The following is a 26,766-nucleotide window of genomic DNA, read 5'->3' on the forward strand; positions in this document are numbered from 1 at the left end:
CTATATATATTTATATTAGGCCGTTTTTAATAGATATCAAGTCAGAGACGGACCAGAGCGCAAGGAGAAGACGACAAGAGACCTTTAGCACAATTCAACAAAGGCGAAGACGATCTAGTTTATTCTTGTGAATCTTTGTTTTGAGTTGTAACTTGGATGCTTATTTCTTGTATTGCTGAACCTATGCTCTTGTTTGTACTTGGTTTTATTTATTCGTATATGTTAGATATATTTGATAATGTCATGGCTAATATGTTTTATGTTTAGATTTCAGATCTTATTTGAACAGGACAAATCAGTACTTAACTGATCAGTACTTATACTGGACGTCAGGACTTAAGGGATATCAGTACTTATGTTATCAGGAGATAAGCATCAGGAGATAGATATCAGAACTTAAGTGCTGAAGGACGATCAGATAAGGACAGTAGCTGATTAAAGTTAAGAAGATCAAGATAAACATAAGAAGAGATATGCATGAAGAAGGAATTCCGTAAAGAATGGAATACTTGGAAGAAAAGATATCTGATTGATATATATTGGGAAGCAGAATTATATTCCATATCAATTAGCGATTATCTTGTAACTGTGTAATATATAAACACAGACATAGGGTTTACACTATAAGTGTTATCATTATCGAGAATATTATTTACTGTAACCCTAGCAGCTCTCGTGATATTTTGTTCATCACTGAGAGATAACAGTTCCAGATTGTAACAGAGTTTATTGTTTCAATAAAGTTTGTTTTCTGTTACATAAGTTCTTGAAGTTTGATTTGATTGTAATAAACACTGTATTCACCCCCTCTACAGTGAAAGTGTGACCTAACAAGTGGTATCAGAGCCTTCTGTTAACATACATACAGTTAAAGATCCAAACACAATCATGTCTGACACAGAAACTCCAACTAAGCCTACCAAAACTGAGGAATCATCAAAGACATCAATTCAGAGTCGATATGAGACTATCAGAGTTCCCATATTGAGACCATCTGAATATCCCATATGGAAGGTAAGGATGACCATGTTTCTGGAAGCAACAGATCCAGAATATCTTGATAGAATCAAGGAAGGGCCTCACAAACCTACCAAGCTCGCTGTTGTAGTTGCAGGTGAAGCAGCAAAGACTGTACCAAAGGAAAACTGTTAACATAAAATCTGATACTAAATCCGCTGCAAATGTTAACAAACCTAAAAAGGCCAAAGGATCCAAGCAAGTCTGGGTCCTTAAAACTAATAATTAGTGGTCTTTTTGATTGCAGGGCAACAGGAAAAATATTTTAGTTCTGGACAGTGGATGTTCAGGACATATGACTGGAAATAAGGCCCTGCTATCAGACTTTGTGGAGAAAGCTGGCCCAAGTGTTTCTTATGGAGATGGCAACATTGGAAAAACTTTGGGATATGGCAATATCAGTCTTGGGAATGTCATCATTAAAGATGTAGCTCTGGTCTCAGGACTTAAACACAACTTACTGAGTATAAGTCAAATCTGTGACAGAGGTTATCATGTTGATTTCTTTGCAGAACATTGTGAAATAGTTAGTAAATCTAAAGGAAAAGTTGTTCTGAAGGGATTCAGGCGTGGTAACATTTATGAAGCTAAGCTTTCAACAAGTTCTGATGGTTCTGCAATCTGTTTAGTGAGTAGAGCCTCAATTGAAGAAAGCTGGAATTGGCACAAGAAACTCTCTCATTTAAACTTCAACAAGATAAATGAACTGATCAAGAAAGATCTTGTGAGAGGACTACCAAAATCAGTGTTTGCTCCTGATGGTCTTTTATGACTCATGTCAGAAGGCCAAACAAAGAAAATCTTCATTCAAGAGCAAGACTGAATCATCAATTCTTGAGCCTTATTATCTACTTCATGTTGATCTATTTGGTCCAGTGAATGTCATGTCTATTGCAAAGAAGAAATATGCGTTGGTCATAGTAGATGAGTTCACCAGATACACATGGGTGTATTTCTTGCACACAAAAAATGAAACTGCATCTATCCTGATTGATCATGTCAAACATCTGGATAAATTGATCAAAGATTCTGTGAAAATTTTGAGGAGTGATAATGGCACTGAATTCAAGAATCTGATAATGGAAGAGTTCTGCAAAAATCATGGAATAAAGCAGGAATTTTCTGCTCCTGGAACTCCACAGCAAAATGGAGTTGTTGAAAGGAAGAATAGAACTCTCATTGAAGCTGCACGAACAATGCTTGAAGAAGCAAAGCTTCCAACCTATTTCTGGGCTGAAGCTGTGCAGACTACTTGTTTTACTCAAAATGCAACACTCATTAACAAGCATGGAAAAACACCATATGAGATGGTGAAGAACAAGAAGCCAAATCTGAAATACTTTCATGTATTTGGATGTAAGTATTTTGTTCTCAAGACTCATCCTGAACAGCTATCCAAGTTTGATCTAAAAGCTGATGAGGGAATCTTTGTTGGATATCCACTTTCCACAAAAGCCTTCAGAGTCTATAATTTGAGAACAAAAGTGGTCATGGAATCTATCAATGTCTCTTTTGATTGCAAGAAGATCACTGGACTTGAAGATTGCATTGATCATGATCAGCTGAGATTTGAAAATGAAGATTCATATTCTGATACCTTAAGTCCTGACAGTCTAAGTCCTGATACTGTAAACTCTGATGGATTAAACTCTGATGTTATTGAAACTGTGGTGACTACGTCAAAGGAAGATGCACCAATGCAGGGGGAGCATACTCAAGATATTATCACATCTCAAGAAGCATCAGAACATACATCTGGCTCTTCAAGTTCTGATTCGTCAAGTTCTGATAAGCCAAGTACTGACAGTGCTGAAAATCTAAATGCTGAAGGATCCAACTCAGAGAGCATAGTTTCAGGGGGAGCATCAGAAAATGAAAACGAAGACAGCATGAATCATGGGGGAGCATCCAGTTCTAGAGAAAACCTTCCATCTTCAAGGAAGTGGACAAAATCACATACACCTGATTTGATAATTGGAAATCCTGATGCAGGTGTCAGAACTAGAACAGGTACTTTGAATGAATGTCTTTACAATTCTTTTCTCTCTCAGTATGAGCCAAAGAAAGTGGAAGAAGCTCTTCAAGATGCTGATTGGGTGCAAGCAATGCAGGAAGAGTTGAATGAATTTGAAAGAAACAAAGTCTGGACCTTAGTGCCAAGACCTAAGAATAGATCTGTTGTTGGTACAAAATGGGTATTCAGAAACAAAACTGATAGTGATGGCATAATTGTAAGGAACAAGGCAAGGCTGGTTGCAAAAGGATATTCTCAACAGGAGGGAATTGACTATGATGAAATATTTGCGCCAGTTGCTAGGTTAGAAGCCATAAGGATATTCATGGCTTATGCTACTCACAAAAAGTTTACTGTCTTTCAAATGGATGTGAAAAGTGCTTTTCTCAATGGAGAATTGGAGGAGGAAGTATATGTTGAACAACCTCCAGGCTTTGTAGATTCCAAACATCCAGATTATGTCTACAGGCTTGATAAAGCACTTTATGGACTTAAGCAAGCTCCTAGAGCATGGTATGAGACTTTAGCTCAGTTTCTTCTGGAAAGTGGATTCAACAGAGGAACTATTGACAAAACACTGTTCTATCTCAACCATGGCAAGGACTTACTTTTGGTCCAGATTTATGTTGATGATATCATCTTTGGGTCTCCAAATGACAAACTTTGCAAAAAGTTTGCCAAACTAATGCAGTCAAGATATCAGATGAGTATGATGGGAGAACTTAGTTATTTTCTGGGCTTTCTAGTCAAGCAGAGTGAAGAAGGCACTTTTATTTGTCAATCTAAGTACACCAGAAACTTGCTGAAGAAATTTGGAATGCAAGACTGTTCAAGTGCATCCACTCCCATGGCCACTGCAACAAAACTGGATAAGGATACTGGTAATTCAGTAGATATTACTGATTACAGAGGTATGATTGGCTCACTTCTCTATCTAACTGCTAGTAGACCAGATATCATGTTTGCTACCTGTCTTTGTGCAAGATTTCAAGCAGATCCAAGAGAACCTCACTTAACAGCTGTAAAAAGAATCTTTAAGTATCTTAAAGGAACAGCTGATCTAGGATTATGGTATCCTAGAGAATCAGATTTTAAATTAATAGGTTACTCAGATGCAGATTTTGCAGGTTACAAAATTGACAGGAAAAACACAAGTGGAAGCTGCCAATTTCTTGGAGGCAGATTGGTTTCTTGGTATAGCAAGAAACAAAAGTCAATTTCCACATCAACTGCAGAAGCAGAGTATATTGCTGCAGGAAGCTGCTGTGCACAGATTCTTTGGATGAAGAATCAGTTACTGGATTATGGGTTAACATATTTCAAAATCCCTATTTACTGTGATAATCAAAGTGCTATTGCTATGACAGGTAATCCAGTTCAACACTCTATGACAAAGCACATCAGCATCAGGTACCATTTCATCAGGGAACATGTGGATGAAGGTACAGTGGAATTGCATTTTGTTCCCACAGATCAACAAGTAGCAGATATCTTCACAAAACCACTGTGTGAAGCTACCTTTACAAGATTGGTAAATGAACTTGGAATGATTTCAGGTTCTTTCTCTAAATCTGCTTAAACTTGTTCTATGTTATCAGACTTTATGATCAGTATTTACAGAATTAATCTCTTTGTGTATTCTGTGCTTAATTGATAAATGTTTTTAAGTACTGACTGTTGTCTGATATATATCTCTTAACTCTAATAAGTGATATATCTGTTTAAGTAATCATTCAATCCTATGAGGATAATTGTGCTAGATACTGACCTACTAGTCTTCAATAAACAAATGATCCCATGAAAGAAGTAATTATTTCTGTGGAAATCTTATGACACAAGCAAATTCTGATACTTGAGCTTAGTTTAGTTTACTTTATTCATCTTATTACTAAGTCCCAAATTAGAATAATGCTACTCATCTGTTTAAGTTCTGATTCTAGTAAAACTGCAAAATGTACTAAGTGCTGATAAACCTCACTTATCAAAAGAAGAAGAAAAAGAATCAAAGAATAATATCAGGTACTCCTTTGAGATCTAGAGTAAAAATGTGAATGGGACGACCCAAGTGCATAGCTGGTATTAAGTAAATATGCATTAGAAAAGCAAAATATTTTCTTGGTGACTTTTCACACTCTATGATTACTGGAGAAATACTCTGATAATAGCATAAATTCTGATAAAAAGTCGTAACTCACTTACACTGAGAAGCCACTGTAAAATAGAATTTAAAAAGATGCATAAAATTAGCACAAAAACAGTTGAGGTGGACTCATGCATGAACTCATTTATCAGTAGGTTTCAGGATAATGACAGCTCTTTAGAAAAATTTTAATTATGACTTATTTCTAAGATGTACTGAAGTAAATCAGACTTTACTCTTTATTAGTTATTTAGCTTAATGCACACACAAATCACTCCATATGAATGATGAAATTTTTGTGGTGGTCTATGTTCTTTTAGACAAACAGTCACTGTATCACCTTGCACAAATTCTGAGGACACGTTCTAGTTATATGTTCTGATGATTAAGTTCTGAAGACTATAACTCAGAACTTGTATGAAAACTTACTAAGATAGATATTCCTTGTTCGAGTTAAGACATTATGTTCTGATGACTGTTAAGTTCTGGTATAGGTCTAAGTTCTGATTTTTCAGTCTAACCCTTTACTTGACTTATCTGTGAGTAAAATTTGGTAACAGTCTCAGATTAATTTAGAATATGTTGAAGTGGAAGATTAATAGTCTATGGTTAGGACTAATGGCACTCGTCCTTGAACAGTTCACTCTTGTTACATGTGCACATTCCTTTTCAAATGACTGTTATTCTTTTTCAAGTCTAGGGAGACGAGGTAGACTTAACTCTATCTGTCAGCATTAAATATCTTCGCGTCTCCTGGCATTCTCTTGCCTATATAAACAGCCACTTCACATTAGCCTTTCCATCAATTTTTCTCACAATCTTAACTTCATATTCTTTTTCAAACACATCATGGTCCGATTCAACATGTTTTTGAATTACCAAAATTTTCATATGGAGCTAAGCTGCGCCGACTGGCAGCAGGAGTGGCATGTAACTGCCATTCCTGAAGAGATATGGGGCTCTGTCCCACAGGCGGTGCTGAACCGACTTCTGTTCTTCGAGATGGACTACCAGCTTCATCTTGATCGATTGGAGGAGGAAAGGCGGGAAGCTATCCGTCAGCAAGAGCGAATCATTCGACTCGCTATCTTGTTTGTCGAAGATAGGAAGAGGAAGATGACTTAATCTCGTCTTCTTCCTGTTCTTCTTCATCCTCAGCTTTTTCAGGCTTCTTAGCTAGGACTAAGGCTGTTGATGTTAGATATAGAAGCTTAGGACAAGATTGTAAAAGTTCTGATGTAATTTCAATTTCATCAATGTATTATTTTGATATATTAATGGAATTTGTTTTTGTCTTATGATCTTGTCTCTGAGAAATTTTGATACGCATTGATAAATCCTGATAAATATTCTGATGATCGTATAAATTGTGTCTGACTTTAAGTTCTGATAATGTTTTATCAGTACTTACTTAACTGATTGATTTTACTCATTCTCACACACAGTTTTTTTCAGAATATTGATATTGCAGAGTAAAATATTTGAATTAGTGGGAACAGTTTCAATTTTAAATTAAAACTGATTCACCTTGATTAATGGAATCTAGGTAAGTGGAACGGTTTTTCCTTGAAAAACTGCAAGTGGGTGGTAATTATTCCTTATTTACCGTGCCCATTACTTTTTTCCTTCTCTATGTATAACAGGTGTCAAGGTATTTACCACTACTTTTAAATGCATGTCTGCCATGTGTCCTCAACGGTTACTTTTTGTGTATAAGTAAAAGAGAGCAAAGATTGTCAAATCTTTTATTTACCTTTATATTTTATCTCTCTCTTTACTTTTCAACTCTCTCATCTACTGACGATTTTCTTTTAAGAGGCATTTTCTCAAACACATTACAGGTTACCGATTTCTTTCCAAACATAATGGCACCCAAGGACATTCTCTTTGATGGAGCAAAGTTTGTTCCTAATAACTTCTCTGTGATACTAAACACTACAGAGGCACCCTCTGAACTTCATTTCATTCAGGACTTTCTCACTAGTTCTGATATTGGGTTTGCTCTAACTGAGCCTACATCCATTTCTGGAGTTCAAGTACTGGAGTTTTGGAGGAGTGGAGTATATGACAATGGTGGTGCTCAAGGGTCCCCAAGTATAATATTTTCATTAGGGGAAGATGAGTATGTTGTGACTTTGTCTACAGTTAGACAGGCATTACAGTTACCTGAGGACTGTGTTTATTCTACTGTTGATGACTCAGTTCTTCAAAACATGATGGTTAGTCTGGGATATGAAGGAACATTGACCAAGCTTGGACAATTGAAGAGATCTTTCATAAGGAGGGAATGGAGTTTCTTCTTTGATTGCATTACCAAAGCTTTCGCCAACAAATGTTCAAATTTTGATGCAATTCCCATATTCAGCCAACAAATCGGGTATGCACTTCTAAATCACACTGATTTTGATTATGCACGAGCAGTCTTAGGTTTTATTGGGGATAGGATGACAGAAGATCACAATACTGTATATTTTGCAAGATTTTGTCAGCTTATTTATAGTTTTTGTTGTAATCCGCCCCAAAATTTTGGTGATCTAATTCCATCTTTCAGAATAGCTAAGAGAGCTTTTACTGATTTATTATCTTCTGATAATAAAAAGGCTGTGTTAAGACCCCTCTTAATACCTTTATCTGTCAAACAAGCCTTAATCACCTATGATCCTGTTAAGTACACTGCACTTTATCCTGATGTTCAAACATCAGAACCTGGTTCATCAGCACCTACCACCTCTACTCAGCCACCTCAAACCTCTCAACCATCTCTCAGAACATATCTCAAGTCCTATGTGAAGCCTACATCTTCTAAGTCAAAGAGAACAAAGACTGTTTCTCAAACACCTCAGAAGAAGAGGAGGATTACTTTGAGAGATGAATCAGATTCTGAGGAACAGATTCTTTCTTCAGAACCTGTGGTAACTGCAGCTGAGAAAAAGATTTCTCAGAAGGATTCTGAACTTGGAGGATCTAAGCTTCTCAAGAGGCTTAGAAAAATGACAATTCCTGAAACTTCCAAGGACTCTAAATTACCAAGGAAATACAAGAAACATAGGGCAAAAAGGCCAGTTTCAGATGATGAGGAGGAAGCAGCTAAGGAAGGGGATCAGGAATCTCTGATCTCACAAGAAAAAGAATTTGATCCAGTTACTTCTTCTCCATCCACTCCATCTCAGGAAACTGTATCTGACAAGGCTAATTTCCCATCTGTGTCTCTTGGTAATCAAGGCACAAGTGCTGATAATGCTGATCAACACTTAGTTGTGCCTGGAGTAATTTTCTTAGAAGCTCCAATAGCAACAAATCTTTTGCCAACACCTGTTACTGATGCTATTCAAACTCCGGAATTATCTAAGTCACCTTCTCTGCATCTAGACACTGATGATCAGACTTTAGGTGAGCATCAGGATATGGCTGTTGATCAGAACTTAGCATCAGATCAGCAATTAGAGGATGCTGACGCCTCCATTGCTACTCACACTGCTATTATATCAGATGATACTGATTCTATAAGTTCTGATGCTGCACATGCTGGAGATACTGGTGATGCTGCTCCAACTGCAAATACTGATGCAGCAGGTCCTTCAGGACACATTCCTCTTTCTAAGTCTGAACTAGTAAAGAAGTTTGTTACAGAGGAACCACCAGTGCCTTGGAGTGAAACTCCTGCAGGACAGGAGTGGACTAAGGAATGGAACTCAGTCTCATGTATTCCATCTGCGTTACATCTTACTGAGCACTTGACTAAAGCTGATGAAATGTTAAATTCTGATGATTTCAAAACTCAGCTTCGTGTCACTGCATTGAGTACTAAACATCTACAAGGTCTTCATTCAACTACTCATGCAGAAATACACAAGATTCAGGAGAACTTTATCAAACAAGAACAAGTTTGGAAACTTGATAAGAAAAAGTTCTTTCAACCATCTATGGACAGGATTGCTTATATTGAGAAGACTCAAGATCGTCAACAAGCACAGATTGATAAAATTCTACAAAATCAAGCTTCTCAGCAATCATAACTGACTGAAATCCATTCTTCAGTGGAATTGCTTATCTCTCTTCTACTTCCTGCTGATGCCAAAAAGGGGGAGAAAGTGATTAAGTCCAAATGCAAGGATGACAAGACACTGCAAGGAAAGGATGATGAAAAAGATGACCAAGGAAACTCTGGAATGGGTGGAGGTCATAGTCAAGGTAAAAGATTCTCATCAAGAAATGCTGAAATTGCAAGTCACAGGATAAGTTCTGATACTGGGAAGAGAATAAGTTCTGATACTGGTAAAAGAATAAATTCTGATGAACTTCTAGATCTTGATGAAGAAATGTCAAGACAGTTATTTCTTCAAGAAAATCCAGGAATGGACTTGGAAAGTTTAAAGGAAGAAGAAGCTAGACTTAAATCAAAGAAAGCCACATCTAAATCTGAAGCTTCTGGTAAAAAGTCACTTCCAAAACTGAAAGGTATTGTGATTAAAGAAAAGGCACAAACTGAAGCAACATTTGCTAAATCACAACCAAAGATAGATCCAAGATCCAAGGGTAAAGAAAAGGTTGGTGAACCTGTTAAAGTTTATGTACCTCCTGAAGATGAAGAAATTACTAATGAAAAAGATAATCTTGCTCTGACTTCAAGAAAAGTTCTTAAAACAACCTCTGACATGGCTCAAGTTGTTCAGAGTCAAGAAATTAAAAGTTCTGATATTCAAAAGAAGCAAGTAACCTCTGACACAGCTCAAGTTAACTTGATATCAGAAGGAAGATCAAAAACACTCCTACCAGGATTCACTAAAGCAAAACAAACTCAACCTTTGAAGACTACTGCAAGTCGTTTTGAAGCTAGAGTAGTTACTGGAAAGGAAGCAAGAGATAAAACTGGATTGGGAAGTGCTGATGAAAGAAGAGTACACAACACTACCAATGATCCAACTTCCTTGAGTGAACCAGGAATTGGAGCAACTCCTGAAAGATTGAATCAATTGGAATCTGTACAAATGGTTTACCATACCTACTTGAAGGAACACATCTTGTTGTATTTCATGACAGATGGTAGGGTTTATCATATAAGACAAAATGCCATTCCATTGAAGTATTTTGAAGAATTGGAGCATGTATTATTCTTACTTCAAGTGGATGACAGATTGACAGGGACTGCTGCAAACTATTTGAAAGAACAGATTCAGAGACAGAAAAGACTTTATTCTGTTAAGTCTGACAGCATATATGTTCCAAAGTACAGAAATCACAATGGTGATATTGTTGATATGAAGCCTAATACTGCACAGATCAGAACATATCTTGGTATTAAGGGGCTTGAATTTAATCTAGAGTCTGACAAAGCTTATATCATAAGACTAGATCAGGAGTTGAGAAAAGCAATGATTAATGATCTCAGAGCTGCAATATTTCAAACTGGTGAAGATACTGCAGAGCTTAAAGATGTCAAACGGAGAATGATTGATGAACTCAGATATGCTGAGAAATGTTTGTTGAAGAATTATCTCAGAACAACTCCTGACATCAGAGAGATCAGAAAATAATGAAGCCAAGTCGAAGATCTACAACTGCTTAAATTCTGATGTGTATACAGACTAAAGTTGTTATCAGAAGTTGAATTGGTAAAAGCTTTAAGGACTGTAAGTTGTAGTTATCTTGTCTAATTCTCATGCATTTGTACTTAATGTTTTTGACATCATCAAATATCTGTTAAACTTGTATATTTTGCTAATTTACAAGTTGGGGGAGATTGTTAGATATATTTGATAATGTCATGGCTAATATGTTTTATGTTTAGATTTCAGATCTTATTTGAACAGGACAAATCAGTACTTAACTGATCAGTACTTATACTGGACGTCAGGACTTAAGGGATATCAGTACTTATGTTATCAGGAGATAAGCATCAGGAGATAGATATCAGAACTTAAGTGCTGAAGGATGATCAGATAAGGACAGTAGCTGATTAAAGTTAAGAAGATCAAGATAAACATAAGAAGAGATATGCATGAAGAAGGAATTCTGTAAAGAATGGAATACTTGGAAGAAAAGATATCTGATTGATATATATTAGGAAGCAGAATTATATTCCATATCAATTAGCGATTATCTTGTAACTGTGTAATATATAAACACAGACATAGGGTTTACACTATAAGTGTTATCATTATCGAGAATATTATTTACTGTAACCCTAGCAGCTCTCGTGATATTTTGTTCATCACTGAGAGATAACAGTTCCAGATTGTAACAGAGTTTATTGTTTCAATAAAGTTTGTTTTCTGTTACATAAGTTCTTGAAGTTTGATTTGATTGTAATAAACACTGTATTCACCTCCTCTACAGTGAAAGTGTGACCTAACAGTATAAAGACTACATTTGTTATATCATGTTTTCATCGGAACCCACATTGATGATGAGTCCGATTATGGGCTAATTGTTATCGTGGGGTTCTAGCGGATTTATTTATGAATTTGTTTAGTTAAATTGTTTGATACCTTAGTATATGGTGATTGTATGATATCTTAGTATTGGTTGTGCGTATTCGTCTTATGAACGTCGCGAACTTATAAGATAGTGTGTTAATTCATAATGAAACAAAAGTGAATTTAAGGATTTAGAACTTGCCATGCTAGCATAGGTTCATGTATGTGTCATGCATGATTCGTAGGTAATTTTAACCATCTTACTTGCCCTATGTAATCAAGATATATAACTTGTGCTTAAACCGTTATGTTGTCAAATTCTATAGACATATAGGGTCTCAATATAATTGGTGCCTATTCAGCTTCTATCTCTTTTGTGGATGTCTGGTAGAATGGTACTCGTGCAAGGAAAGTTGGCGTTTATCAGTTTCGTGTTATCTGATTAGTGTCATCACCATTGCATGCTAAGATTAAGAATAATAAGGCTATTGAATGAAGTATTTCATGAAGTTAGAATCCCATGTTTGTCATATATATCAATTCAGTCAATTTTATTCTCGTAGTTATAATTATTAGCGTAATTCTTAGTTATAAACAATCTCAATTTGTTATCGTCTTAGCATTGGATAATAACCATACATTGTTGCTTAGGTGCATAAATTAGATAGTTAATCAATAGAGTCTCAGTGGGAATGAACTAGAAAAGATTATATACTACTTGCGAACTCGTATACTTGCGTGTATTATTAGCGCGTGTTTAGCGACTACCAAGTTTTTGGCGCCGCTGCCGGGGATTCCAGTGTTAATTTATAGTTTATGTGCTTTCCATCAGTGGTCGTTAAAGTTCATTGACTCGAACATTATTACTTATTTGTTCCTTGTCTGGTTTCAGGTACTCTAGCGAGGGTGTATGCATACGCGTTCGCGTACTCGTAAGAGAACACTGGATAAAGCCGAGGAAAAACTTGTGGTAGTTCGTAGGGAAATTTTTAAGGAAGAAAAGAAGGTAGAAGAAGAAGAGAAAGTTTAAGAGCCAATTGTAGTAGCTATGAGTGATCAAGCAGAAAATCCAAAGGCTTTGATGAACTATTCTAATCCTAAGATTAATGACATTCAGTCTAGCATCATCAGACCAGCCATCAGGGCTAACACTTTTGAGATCAAGTCAAGCACGAACCAGATGATACAGAACTCAGTTCAGTTTGGGGGTTCTCCGACTGAAGACCCCAACATGCACATCAGGGATTTCATCGAGATCTGCGACACTTTCAAATTCAATGATGTGACTGAAGATGCTATCAAGCTACGTTTTTCCCATTCTCTCTGAGGGACAAAGCTAAGTGCTGGTTACACTCTCTACCAGCAGGGTCTATCACAACTTGAGAAGATCTTGCTCAAACGTTTCTCACTAAATTCTTCCCCATAGCGAAGACTGCCGCAATTAGGAATGTTCTTACCCATTTCGCGCAGCAAACTAGAGAATCTTTGTGTGAGGCTTGGGATCGATATAAGGAGATGCTAAGGAAGTTCCCACACCATAGCATGCCTGATTGGATGATTGTTAATTGCTTCTACAATGAATTGCGTGCTACTTCTAGGCACATGCTTGATGCAGCATCAGGAGGAGCCTTGTGGGCTAAGAGCTACGATGAAGCTTATGAACTTATTGAACTGATGGCTGCTAATGAGTACCAGAATCCTGACCAGAGACTGACTCAAGGGAAAGCTGCAGGAATTCTGGAGTTGGACGCAGCAACTGCTATCACTGCCCAACTTAAGGCTTTGACAATGAAGGTGGATATTTTGGCTAATTATGGAGTTAATCAAATCACTAGTATCTGTGAGCTTTGTGCTGGTGCCCATGAGACTGATCAGTACGCAATTTCTAGTGAATCAGCTCAGTTCGTGAGCAACTTCCAGCGATCGCAGCAACCTGTGCCAGCCACCTATCATCCTAACAACTGCAATCATCCTAATTTCAGTTGGAGCAACGCTCAGAATGCGGTTCAACAGCTTTATCAGCAGTATCCAGCTAAGTAGTACAACCCCCCTGGTTTTCAGAAACCATAGTATGCACCTAGACAACAACTCCAGCTGCAACAAGCTAATGAAAAATATTAATTAGAGGAGTTGAAGCTTATTTGCAAGAGTCAGGCTGTTTTTATCAAGACCTTGGAAAATCAAATTGGGCAAATTGCCAATGCCTTGCTAAATCGTCAACCTGGTACATTGCCTAGTGACACTGAAGTGCCAGGAAAGAAGGAAGCTAAGGAGCAGGTAAAGGCAATCACTTTGAGGTCTGGGAAGGTTGCGAATCCCGAACAAACTCAAGAGTTGACTGAAGAAGCTGGGTCTGAGAAAGAAGCAAAGCAGTAGGATGAAGAAGTGGAACCAAGAAAGACTACTGTTGAGCACACTCCGCCTGAGGGTAATACAGAGGAGAAACAGATCTATCCTTCACCGCCTTTTCCTAAGCGGCTGCAGAAGAAAAAGCTGGACAAGCAATTTGAGAAGATTCTGGAGGTGTTCAAGAAACTTCATATCAACATACCTTTCGCTGAGGCTCTCGAGCAGATGCCTAGTTATGCAAAGTTTATGAAGGGTATTCTATCTCAGAAGGTGAAGCTAGATGATTTAGAGACTGTCGCTCTCACGGAGGAATGCAGTGCTGTGCTGCAACAGAAGTTACCTCCGAAGCTTAAAGATCCAAGAAGCTTCACTATTCCATGTACTATTGGAAAAGTGTTTTTTGATAGATGCTTATGTGACTTGGGAGCTAGAATCAATCTGATGCACTTGTCAATCTTCAAGCAGTTGGACTTACCCGATCCCAAACCGATGTATATGACCTTGCAGTTGGCCGACCTTTCTATTAAATATCCGCGAGGTATTGTGGAGGATGTCTTGGTCAAGGTTGATAAACTCATCTTCCCTGCTGATTGTGTAATTCTTCATTTCGAGGAGGATAAGAAAATTCCCATAATCTTGGGAAGATCTTTCTTGGCAACTGGTCGAACCTTGATAGATGTGCAAAAGGGTGAGCTTACAGTATGAGTACTGGATCAAGATGTGACTTTTAATATGTTCAATGCTATGAAATTTCCTATTAATAATGAGGAGTGCTTAAAAGTGGAGTTGGTCGATTCGGTGGTAACATCGGAACTTGATCAATTGCTAAGGTCTGATGCCTTAGAAAAAGCCTTATTGGGGAATTCAGATAGTGAAGATGATGAAGGTGAGGAGCAATTGCAATATTTGAATGCTTCTCCCTGGAAAAGGAAGATGATATGCCTTTTGAATCTCTTGGAATGGAAGAATTGAACAAAGTTCATAAACGCCTCAAGCCTTCTATTGAGGAAGCTCCATCTCTTGAGCTCAAGCCTTTACCTGAGCATTTGAGGTATTCATTTTTAGGTGATGCATCTATTCTGCCTGTTATTATTGCATCTGACCTTTCAGGTAGTGATGAGGAAAAGCTATTGAGGATTCTGAGAGAGTTCAAATCGACAATTGGATGGACTATAGCGGAAATCAAGGGGATCATCCCTTCTTACTGTATGAATAAAATTCTGCTAGAAAAAGGTAGCAAGCCTACAGTCGAGTAGCAAAGAAGAGTTAATCCTATCATGAAGAAAGTAGTGAAGAAGGAAATTCTGAAGTGGCTAGATGCAGGGATCATCTATCCTATCTCTGACAGTTCATGGGTAAGCCCGGTTCAATGTGTGCCAAAGAAAGGTGGGATTATTATGGTAGCAAATGAGAAGAATGAGCTTATTCCTATAAGGACAGTCACAGGATGGAGAGTCTACATGGACTATCGGAAGCAGAACAAACCCACTAGGAAGGACCATTTACCATTGCCCTTCATTGATCAGATGCTTGACAGGTTGGCCGGTCATGAATATTACTGTCTTTTGGATGGCTATTCGGGTTACAATTAGACTTGTATCGCTCCAGAAGATCAGGAAAAGACTACCTTCACTTGTCCATTTGGTACTTTCACCTTCAGACGAGTTTCTTTTAGTCTATGTGGTGCACCGGCCACATTTCAGAGATGTATGATGGCCATCTTTTCTGACATAATTGGCCAGAATGTAGAGGTATTCATGGACGACTTTTCAGTCTTTGGCCATTCTTTTGATGAATGCTTGCAGAGTCTGGGACACGTTCTCAAGAGGTGTGTTGAGACTAATCTGGTTCTCAATTGGGAGAAATGTCATTTTATGGTGCGTCATGGCATTATTCTCGGGCACAAGGTTTCTAATAAAGTCATAGAGGTGGACAAGGCCAAGGTGGGGGTCATTGAGAATCTTCCTCCACCAATTTCTATTAAGGGAATTCGCAGTTTTCTTGGTCATGCGGGTTTCTACAGGCGTTTCATCAAGGACTTCTCAAAAATTTCAAAGCCTTTGTGCAGTCTTTTAGAAAAATATATTCCTTTTAAATTCGATGATGAGTGCCTTGCAGCTTTTGAGACATTGAAGAAGAGTTTAATCATGGCACATGTCATAACTGCACTTGATTGGAATGAGCCTTTTGAGATGATGTGTGATGCAAGTGACTATGCAGTTGGAGCAGTTCTTGGATAGAGAAAGAACAATATATTTTATGTAGTCTATTACGCTAGTAAGACTCTAAATGGTGCTCAACTGAATTACACTACTACGGAGAAAGAACTTTTGGCTATTGTCTAGGGTTTTGAGAAATTTCGATCTTATCTACTTGGGACTAAGGTGACAGTTTTCACTGATCACGCCGCCATTCGATATCTCGTCTCAAAGAAGGACTCGAAGCCTAGATTTATTCGATGGGTTCTTTTTCTCCAAGAATTTGAACTAGAGATCAAGGACAGAAAAGGAACTAAAAATTAAGTTGTTGATCATCTCTCACATTTAGAGAATCCTAATGCGACTTCATTGGATAAGACATTGATAAATGAGTCTTTTCCCGACGAGCAGCTGTTTGGAGTGCAGGATGAAGAGCCGTGGTTTGCAGACATTATGAACTACCTTGTGAGTAATATTATTCCTCCCGACTTATCTTATGCTCAAAGGAAGAAGTTTCTTCATAAGGTGAAGTGGTATATGTGGGATGAGCCGTTTCTTTTTTGCCAAGGAGCTGACCAAATCATCAGGAGATGTATTCCTTATAGCGAAACGGGGGGGAGGGGATCTTGCGAGATTGCCACTCAATGGCTTATGGAGGACATTATGATGGAGAAAAGACAGTAGCTCGTGTTCTTCAAGAAGGTTTCTTTTAGCCAACTTTGTTTAAAGATGCTCATCAGTTCATTTTGAAATGTGATCGATGTCAACGTGTAGGTAATATGTCCAAAAGGGATGAGATGCCCCTTAATGTGCTTCTCGAGGTTGAGGTCTTTGATGTTTGGGGAATTGACTTCATGGGGCCATTTGTCTCGTCTTGTAACAATCAATATATCTTGTTGGCAGTTGATTATGTGTCGAAATGGGTTAAAGTTAAGGCGTTGCCAATAAACGATGTGAAAGTGGTGCTTAATTTTCTTCACAAACAAATATTCACGAGGTTTCGAACTCCAAGAGTCATAATCAGTGATGCGGGGTCGCATTTTTGCAATCGCAAGTTCACTGCTATGATGAAAAGGTATAATGTGAATCATCGCATTGCTACAGCTTATCAACCTCAAACAAATGGTCAAGCTGAGGTATCTAACAGAGAGATCATCGCATTTTGGAGAAATTGGTATGTCCATCAAGGAAGGATTGGTCTTTGAAGCTTGATGAAGCTGTTTGGGCGTATAGAACAACATATAAGACTCCATTGGGAATGTATCCGTTTCAGTTGGTTTATGGTAAGGGGTGTCATTTGCCTGTGGAGCTCGAGCATAAAGCATATTGGGCTCTGAAGAAATTGAATCTGGATTTGGATGCAGCTGGAAAGAAGATGATGCTTCAGTTAAATGAACTTGACGAGTTTCGACTTCAAGCTTATGAGAACAACAAGATGTGTAAGGAGAAAGTCTAGAGGTGGCACGATCGGGGTCTAGTGCTCAAGAAATTCATGCCATGGCAACAAGTTCTTTTATTCAACTCTCGTCTCCGTCTTTTTCCTGGAAAGTTGAAGTCAAGATGCTCAGGGCCCTTCATAATCAAAACTGTGTTTCCACATGGAGCGGTGGAAATTTTTTAGAATGATCTGGGCCAAGCATTCAAGGTAAATGGTCAACGGTTGATGTAATATCCCATATTTTCAAATATTATTATTATAATTATTTGGAATTATTTATGTGATTTTATGTGAATTTTGGTGAATTATCTGATAAGTGAAATTGATATATGGGTGTTTAGATGTGATATTATTTGAGTATTTGAATTTTTATATGTCCAGAATAAAATATAGATAATTGTGATATTTTTCTGGTAATTTTTGGACTGTTAGATGATTTTATATTAATTTATGAATTATTAATTATTTTATGAATAATTACCAAAATTATTTTATAAAGCCGGGAATCGTCCGACTTCAACCGTTTTTACGTTTTTACAACCCGAAACTTTTCCGAAAACTCCTTCCTAACCTAATCTGGTAATTCCGGACATTTTCCGTGTTTTGACTTTTTCGATCCGGATTACGGTTTGACCCGTGCGCGGCCCGGCGCAATATTTTCGATACGATAATTATTTCGGTAATCAATAAAACCCATATTCTCGAGAGACGGGATATTTTTACGTTATTCTCGTATATAGTGTTTTATAAAAAGCTCGATTTTGATAATTATCCAATTCTGGTATTGAATTGTATCATTTTTGTAGTTACTTAGTGGCTAAGTAACTAATTTAACGATCCAAAACGATCCAGAACGATCCAATATTCCATAAATATAAATAGCCTATTTCTTATTTCTTTTATTCCGTTTATTCATTTGCAACCAGTTAAAACACCGTAAATACAGAGAAAAACCCGAGAAACCGATACGTTTCCGAGAATCAAACACACGAACGAAGGCGTTATCGAACTCCGATTCGGGCGTGCAGCATATCAAAACGAAGCTCTCGAAATCCTCTTTCTGAATCAATCATCAGTTTCTTCCCAGAAATCATGGTAATTTTCTTATTTATTTATTTATATTCGAATTATTTGATAATTAAATTATGAAAATTTGTTTTGGATGTGGTTGATGTGATTTGATGCTTCCATGTTGTAGAGCATGTTTTTCTGGTCAATTTGGTATATTATACGTCAAAAACTGAGTTCAATATCATATAGAAATTGAGTTTTAATTTTCTGAAAATTTCTTGAATATGTGTTCTTGGTGTTCTTGAAAAATTCTGAAAATCAAAGTCAATTTTGAAGGCGTTATTGAACACCAAATCACAAGTGTGAATAACCAAAATGAATCACAGATGATTCTCTATCATTTTATATCATCAAATCGTTCCAACAGTGGTTAAATTTTAAAATCGATTCTAGGGTTAATATTTGAATTTTTGGGGGTTTATGATTTAGTGGGTTTTGATTGTTTGTGATGACCTGAGTAGATTGTAATCGTTTTTGGCGTCATTTTGGCATTGGAATCATCGTATTTGGTTAAGGATTTAACAGAGTCAAGTTTTTGCCAGAAATTCCGAGAAAACCCGCCGGTTTTAATGGTGTTTGATCGGAGTTGAAGTTCTGTTAGATAATGGTTGTTATTGAGGTGTGTTTTGGATTTCTGGAAGGTTTCTAGACCGTACAAGCTGAAAAACCGGGAAAAACAACCCCGTTGTTAACTGCAGAGGACTCGCCGGAAACGAACAGGCGGCGGCCGGATAAGTTTCCGGTTATCTTCTTCGTTTTCTGGTGAACAGTTCTTGGCAACCCGAATTTTTGTTTGCTCGACCCGGTTGGGTTTAATCCTGACCCGGGTTCGATCTTCCTAAACCCTAGCCCCAATTTCAAATCTGTTTTTGCAGATTTTCCTTTTAAATATAAATCAAAATTCTGTTTTTAGTTTTAAAAATTATTTTCTTTTATTCTAAAAATCTTTATTTTAATTCTGAAAATTTATTTTTAATTTAAAATAAATCCAAATTATTTAGTTAATTAATTTTAGTTAATAATTAATTATTTAATTAGTCAATTAATTTAAATATTAATTGATTAATTAATTTAATTAGTTATTAATTAATTTTAATTGATTATTTAATTAGATTTAATTATTTATTTTGATTTAAAAATTTCTGAAAAATAGTTTTGAGCTTTAAAATATTATTTTAAATTATTTTCCAGGCTCGATAAATCTTATAAAATTATTTTAGGGTGTTTGAGCCCTATTATTTAATTATTAAATGATTCGGAGATCGTTTTTATTCCGAAAAATGTTCAAAAATTCATAATAAATCAACCGTTCGTCTGTTTAATACGAAACAAACGCGTACAGACTCAGAAAAATATTCCGCTTTCATTAAAAATACTTTCGAGACCCAAATCCTTTTTGTTTCGAAAGGTCGTTTGTTTTACAAGTTATTCTGAGTCGATTATTCATCGATAAATCATATTTTTGACCTGATTTCCGTTTTAAACGTATCGAGTCGACCCTTTTGATGAACCGAGTCATATGTGATATGAATTATGTGATATATGAGTTATGTGCTTATGTGTTATGTGAATTAGGTGTGTATGTGGATCAAGGGTCCTATGTTTGTCTATTATATTTATGTGAGGGTCATAAGAATCTTGTGTTGGACTGTTTCTTTTATGTGCGGGTTATCGTATGGGTAGACGATAGGCTTTTGACGCGTAGTTCGTCGAGTGGTTATCGTTTAGACAATTAAAGTTATATCTTTTAATTATAGATGCGGATCCCTCGAGCTGATCGGGACAAGACGTTGGATAAGGAATGAGATGGAATGGTATTGGGTATCTGGCTTCTAGCAATCGCAGGAGCAGCATATCAGTCAAGTGTTGAAAAGAAGGACAGTGATGTATTGAGATAGAATGTCAGAATAGATGCGTCATTGCGAGTGTGACTAACTGCTAAAATCCAAAGGCAAGTACCCCTGACTTCACTTATCATTCAAGTGACGTTTATTTCGAATTATATCATGCAAGTATTGCTTTCCCTATTCTCAGTTTGGAATAGATAAATGTTTTACATATCGCTGAATTAAATAATTCTAATTATGCAAATACTTATCTGCTATTCTATGTTCAAAATAGTCAAGTGATTTTACTTATCCAATTACTGGATTTATAAATGTTTTGGATTTTGAGAAAAGTGATTTGGTTGTGAATATTCCTACCCAAGTTAATGGGGGAATAAAATTATTTCGGGTGTCGAGTATTATGACCCCTTTTCAATAAAAGGTTTTGAGATTTGATGGTTACTGGTAGCGTAAGAGGCCGAGGCACCGGTCCAGCGTGAGCTATTATACGGAAGTGCAATACAGAAGTGTAATATCTTACAAGGCTAGTTATGCCTTTTTCTGGCGCCCTATAGGTACCGTATGTCTTCGGGATACGGGTAGTACCTATATTAACGGTATGGCTGCGGGATACCGGTGTTGTTTCATGACTGATCATCAGGAACAACATAGTGCATAATTTGGTTCAAATCGATATTATTATATTGCTTTTGATAATCTTATAAGGAATAATTTATCAACTGATTCTGTTTTGGATTAAAAGTACTGATTCTATTTTGGATTAAAAGTGAATTGCGGTTTTGATTCAGATTCTGATTTATGCTGATACTTACGTTGTTGTTAAATATCAAAGGTGGTATTAGTATAGATGATTGATGTTAACTTCAGTATGGAATGTTGTGAGCATCAAAGTTCGTATTGATATCTAATTTGATATGACAGCAAAATAAGTATTAATTTCCAGAGTTCGGTTTTGAATAAAGTTTATGATTCAATCCATAATCATTGTTTCATGTTATTGTGGTTTACGATATTTCCGTAAACACTGTTTTACGAGTTTTATTCTCGTTATGATTCAAAGTATTGCTGAAGCACGTCGCTGGAAAATATAAAAAAGGGTTTTTGAATACAATTAAGGAATCAATTCTGGGATTCCTCAACTAAAATTTTATGATTCAGCAATTATGATTTCTAAATGATCTGCACTGATGCAGATGTTAGTTTTTTTTTATCAAAATGGCCCGATATTTACTATAATGAACTTGCTGAGCATTTCTTTCGCTCATACTTGCCTGTTTTTAAATTTAACCTCCAGTGAGGATTAGCTTGCTGTTTAGCCGTGTAATTCGAGGAAGCAAAGAAGAAGCTTTTCGAAGGTGGTTGGTCCAGGGTTTGCAGACTAGTGTAAGTTTTATTGTGTAAAGTTGTTTATATTATATTATATTATATTATAGTTGTATATTTTATTTGGGCCTAGTATACTTCATTTCGAAGTTATACTAGTGGGTTTAGTTTTGAGTTGGAATTTATTGAAAAGAGATTTAAAAGAAAGTGAAAAATTTATTTGTGGAATTTGGAATTCTTGTTTCTAGAACTGTAACCTTAAAAGATCTTGGATTAGTTGGGGTCATAAATGATAAATATCTTCCGCTGGCATTTATTATTTGATTTAACAGGTTAATTTTGGATTGAAGTTTTATAGTGACGACCAAATCCTCTGACCCCGGATTTGGGGGCGTTACAGGTTGGTATCAGAGCTGAGGTTATAGTAAACTAGAAACGAGAGTGTGTAGGAGTGTGTATAGCTATGTGAGGACGTTTGAGCTCATATCGAGTTCCTGTTGGACTATCAGATATAGTGCCAACGAGTAAGTTAAGATAGGCGCATTCGTTCGAGATGGTTGTGTTGAGCTGGACGGAACTCCGGGAAGCTGCAAACTTCTATTATGGAATCTTCCGAGGCTACTACGATTCGACGACGATGAAGATTATCGATATCCTTGGAACATGAAGAAGCGTCTAGAATCAGATGGCGAGTCAACTGGAGAGTTCAAATTGAAAATAAATATTAAGACTTTGGCAATACCTTTTCTTTCTATAATTCCTTTTGACATCTCTCAAAAGAAGTGATTGTTAGAGGATATATTCCCTAACACTCATTTTCAATCCTATCTGTGTTTTAAATGTGTCAAAGGCTGTCATGAAGCCTATTTTTCAGGTTTTGATAGCTCTGCCAAGTTATGATAATTTAACTTCCACTTTTCTTATTTGGTGGATGGTTTCTTGATGACGTGACACCATTTGCTCATTTGGTGACATAATTTTGTTCTCTGGATTTCATTTCCTTCAGAAATATCAGCTTTGAAATCTTGTCAGCTTTATTCAGTTGATTTTCAATTTCTTTCATATTCTTTTATTCTGACTGAGATGAACAACCCTAATTATAGGGGACACAAGGTATACCTGTCTGTGTGATAGGAGTTGGATGGGACGCCATCACTTGTGTGTGTTGTGAATACATGAAGGTTAACAACCTTTAGTAGTGTCTTAATTTGGGCACGCAATACCAAGTTCGTTTGATCATATTGATCTCTCAGTTATTCTTTTATTTCAACAATATTTTTCTCCAGTTCAGATTCTATCCTGCTATGATATGAAATTCTTTTCTTTTCTATGATTTTATCATTCCAAATATTCGAAGGTATGCCAATCAAGTTAAGTTGAGTATCCTGGTCAAGTCAAAGTAAGGCGGTGTGACGGAAAGTTGGTTAGAAATCCCTTAGTGCTTTCTTCTGCTGATTCCGAGGACGGAATCCTTATAAGGAGGGTAGATTGTAATATCCCATATTTTCAAATATTATTATTATAATTATTTGGAATTATTTATGTGATTTTATGTGAATTTTGGTGAATTATCTGATAAGTGAAATTGATATATGGGTGTTTAGATGTGATATTATTTGAGTATTTGAATTTTTATATGTCCAGAATAAAATATAGATAATTGTGATATTTTTCTGGTAATTTTTGGACTGTTAGATGATTTTATATTAATTTATGAATTATTAATTATTTTATGAATAATTACCAAAATTATTTTATAAAGCCGGGAATCGTCCGACTTCAACCGTTTTTACGTTTTTACAACCCGAAACTTTTCCGAAAACTCCTTTCTAACCTAATCTGGTAATTCCGGACATTTTCCGTGTTTTGACTTTTTCGATCCGGATTACGGTTTGACCCGTGCGCGGCCCGGCGCAATATTTTCGATACGATAATTATTTCGGTAATCAATAAAACCCGTATTCTCGAGAGACGGGATATTTTTACGTTATTCTCGTATATAGTGTTTTATAAAAAGCTCGGTTTTGATAATTATCCAATTCTGGTATTGAATTGTATCGTTTTTGTAGTTACTTAGTGGCTAAGTAACTAATTTAACGATCCAAAATGATCCAGAACGATCCAATATTCCATAAATATAAATAGCCTATTTCTTATTTCTTTTATTCCGTTTATTCATTTGCAACCAGTTAAAACACCGTAAATACAGAGAAAAACCCGAGAAACCGATACGTTTCCGAGAATCAAACACACGAACGAAGGCGTTATCGAACTCCGATTCGGGCGTGCAGCATATCAAAACGAAGCTCTCGAAGTCTTCTTTCTGAATCAATCATCAGTTTCTTCCCAGAAATCATGGTAATTTTCTTATTTATTTATTTATATTCGAATTATTTGATAATTAAATTATGAAAATTTATTTTGGATGTGGTTGATGTGATTTGATGCTTCCATGTTGTAGAGCATGTTTTTCTGGTCAATTTGGTATATTATACGTCAAAAACTGAGTTCAATATCATATAGAAATTGAGTTTTAATTTTCTGAAAATTTCTTGAATATGTGTTCTTGGTGTTCTTGAAAAATTCTGAAAATCAAAGTCAATTTTGAAGGCGTTATTGAACACCAAATCACAAGTGTGAATAACCAAAATGAATCACAGATGATTCTCTATCATTTTATATCATCAAATCGTTCCAACAGTGGTTAAATTTTAAAATCGATTCTAGGGTTAATATTTGAATTTTTGGGAGTTTATGATTTAGTGGGTTTTGATTGTTTGTGATGACCTGAGTAGATTGTAATCGTTTTTGGCGTCATTTTGGCATTGGAATCATCGTATTTGGTTAAGGATTTAACAGAGTCAAGTTTTTGCCAGAAATTCCGAGAAAACCCGCCGGTTTTAATGGTGTTTGATCGGAGTTGAAGTTCTGTTAGATAATGGTTGTTATTGAGGTGTGTTTTGGATTTCTGGAAGGTTTCTAGACCGTACAAGCTGAAAAACCGGGAAAAACAACCCCGTTGTTAACTGCAGAGGACTCGCCGGAAACGAACAGGCGGCGGCCGGATAAGTTTCCGGTTATCTTCTTCGTTTTCTGGTGAACAGTTCTTGGCAACCCGAATTTTTGTTTGCTCGACCCGGTTGGGTTTAATCCTGACCCGGGTTCGATCTTCCTAAACCCTAGCCCCAATTTCAAATCTGTTTTTGCAGATTTTCCTTTTAAATATAAATCAAAATTCTGTTTTTAGTTTTAAAAATTATTTTCTTTTATTCTAAAAATCTTTATTTTAATTCTGAAAATTTATTTTTAATTCAAAATAAATCCAAATTATTTAGTTAATTAATTTTAGTTAATAATTAATTATTTAATTAGTCAATTAATTTAAATATTAATTGATTAATTAATTTAATTAGTTATTAATTAATTTTAATTGATTATTTTATTAGATTTAATTATTTATTTTGATTTAAAAATTTCTGAAAAATAGTTTTGAGCTTTAAAATATTATTTTAAATTATTTTCCAGGCTCGATAAATCTTATAAAATTATTTTAGGGTGTTTGAGCCCTATTATTTAATTATTAAATGATTCGGAGATCGTTTTTATTCCGAAAAATGTTCAAAAATTCATAATAAATCAACCGTTCGTCTGTTTAATACGAAACAAACGCGTACAGACTCAGAAAAATATTCCGCTTTCATTAAAAATACTTTCGAGACCCAAATCCTTTTTGTTTCGAAAGGTCGTTTGTTTTACAAGTTATTCTGAGTCGATTATTCATCGATAAATCATATTTTTGACCTGATTTCCGTTTTAAACGTATCGAGTCGACCCTTTTGATGAACCGAGTCATATGTGATATGAATTATGTGATATATGAGTTATGTGCTTATGTGTTATGTGAATTAGGTGTGTATGTGGATCAAGGGTCCTATGTTTGTCTATTATATTTATGTGAGGGTCATAAGAATCTTGTGTTGGACTGTTTCTTTTATGTGCGGGTTATCGTATGGGTAGACGATAGGCTTTTGACGCGTAGTTCGTCGAGTGGTTATCGTTTAGACAATTAAAGTTATATCTTTTAATTATAGATGCGGATCCCTCGAGCTGATCGGGACAAGACGTTGGATAAGGAATGAGATGGAATGGTATTGGGTATCTGGCTTCTAGCAATCGCAGGAGCAGCATATCAGTCAAGTGTTGAAAAGAAGGACAGTGATGTATTGAGATAGAATGTCAGAATAGATGCGTCATTGCGAGTGTGACTAACTGCTAAAATCCAAAGGCAAGTACCCCTGACTTCACTTATCATTCAAGTGACGTTTATTTCGAATTATATCATGCAAGTATTGCTTTCCCTATTCTCAGTTCGGAATAGATAAATGTTTTACATATCGCTGAATTAAATAATTCTAATTATGCAAATACTTATCTGCTATTCTATGTTCAAAATAGTCAAGTGATTTTACTTATCCAATTACTGGATTTATAAATGTTTTGGATTTTGAGAAAAGTGATTTGGTTGTGAATATTCCTACCCAAGTTAATGGGGGAATAAAATTATTTCGGGTGTCGAGTATTATGACCCCTTTTCAATAAAAGGTTTTGAGATTTGATGGTTACTGGTAGCGTAAGAGGCCGAGGCACCGGTCCAGCGTGAGCTATTATACGGAAGTGCAATACAGAAGTGTAATATCTTACAAGGCTAGTTATGCCTTTTTCTGGCGCCCTATAGGTACCGTATGTCTTCGGGATACGGGTAGTACCTATATTAACGGTATGGCTGCAGGATACCGGTGTTGTTTCATGACTGATCATCAGGAACAACATAGTGCATAATTTGGTTCAAATCGATATTATTATATTGCTTTTGATAATCTTATAAGGAATAATTTATCAACTGATTCTGTTTTGGATTAAAAGTACTGATTCTATTTTGGATTAAAAGTGAAT

At 36.1% G+C, this 26,766-nt stretch overlaps 1 non-coding gene across 1 annotated transcript; it reads right to left on the reverse strand.

Annotated features, from left to right (window-relative positions):
* Nucleotides 1-13,024: 13,024 nt before the first annotated feature.
* On the reverse strand, nucleotides 13,025-13,131 carry LOC141716488 (small nucleolar RNA R71). Its single transcript, XR_012573196.1, has one exon. It is a non-coding gene; the product is annotated as a small nucleolar RNA R71 (small nucleolar RNA).
* Between the last annotated feature and the right edge of the window lie 13,635 nt (nucleotides 13,132-26,766).

This window comes from Apium graveolens, chromosome 3, assembly GCF_009905375.1.
Source record: "Apium graveolens cultivar Ventura chromosome 3, ASM990537v1, whole genome shotgun sequence".
Taxonomy (NCBI): Eukaryota; Viridiplantae; Streptophyta; class Magnoliopsida; order Apiales; family Apiaceae; genus Apium; species Apium graveolens.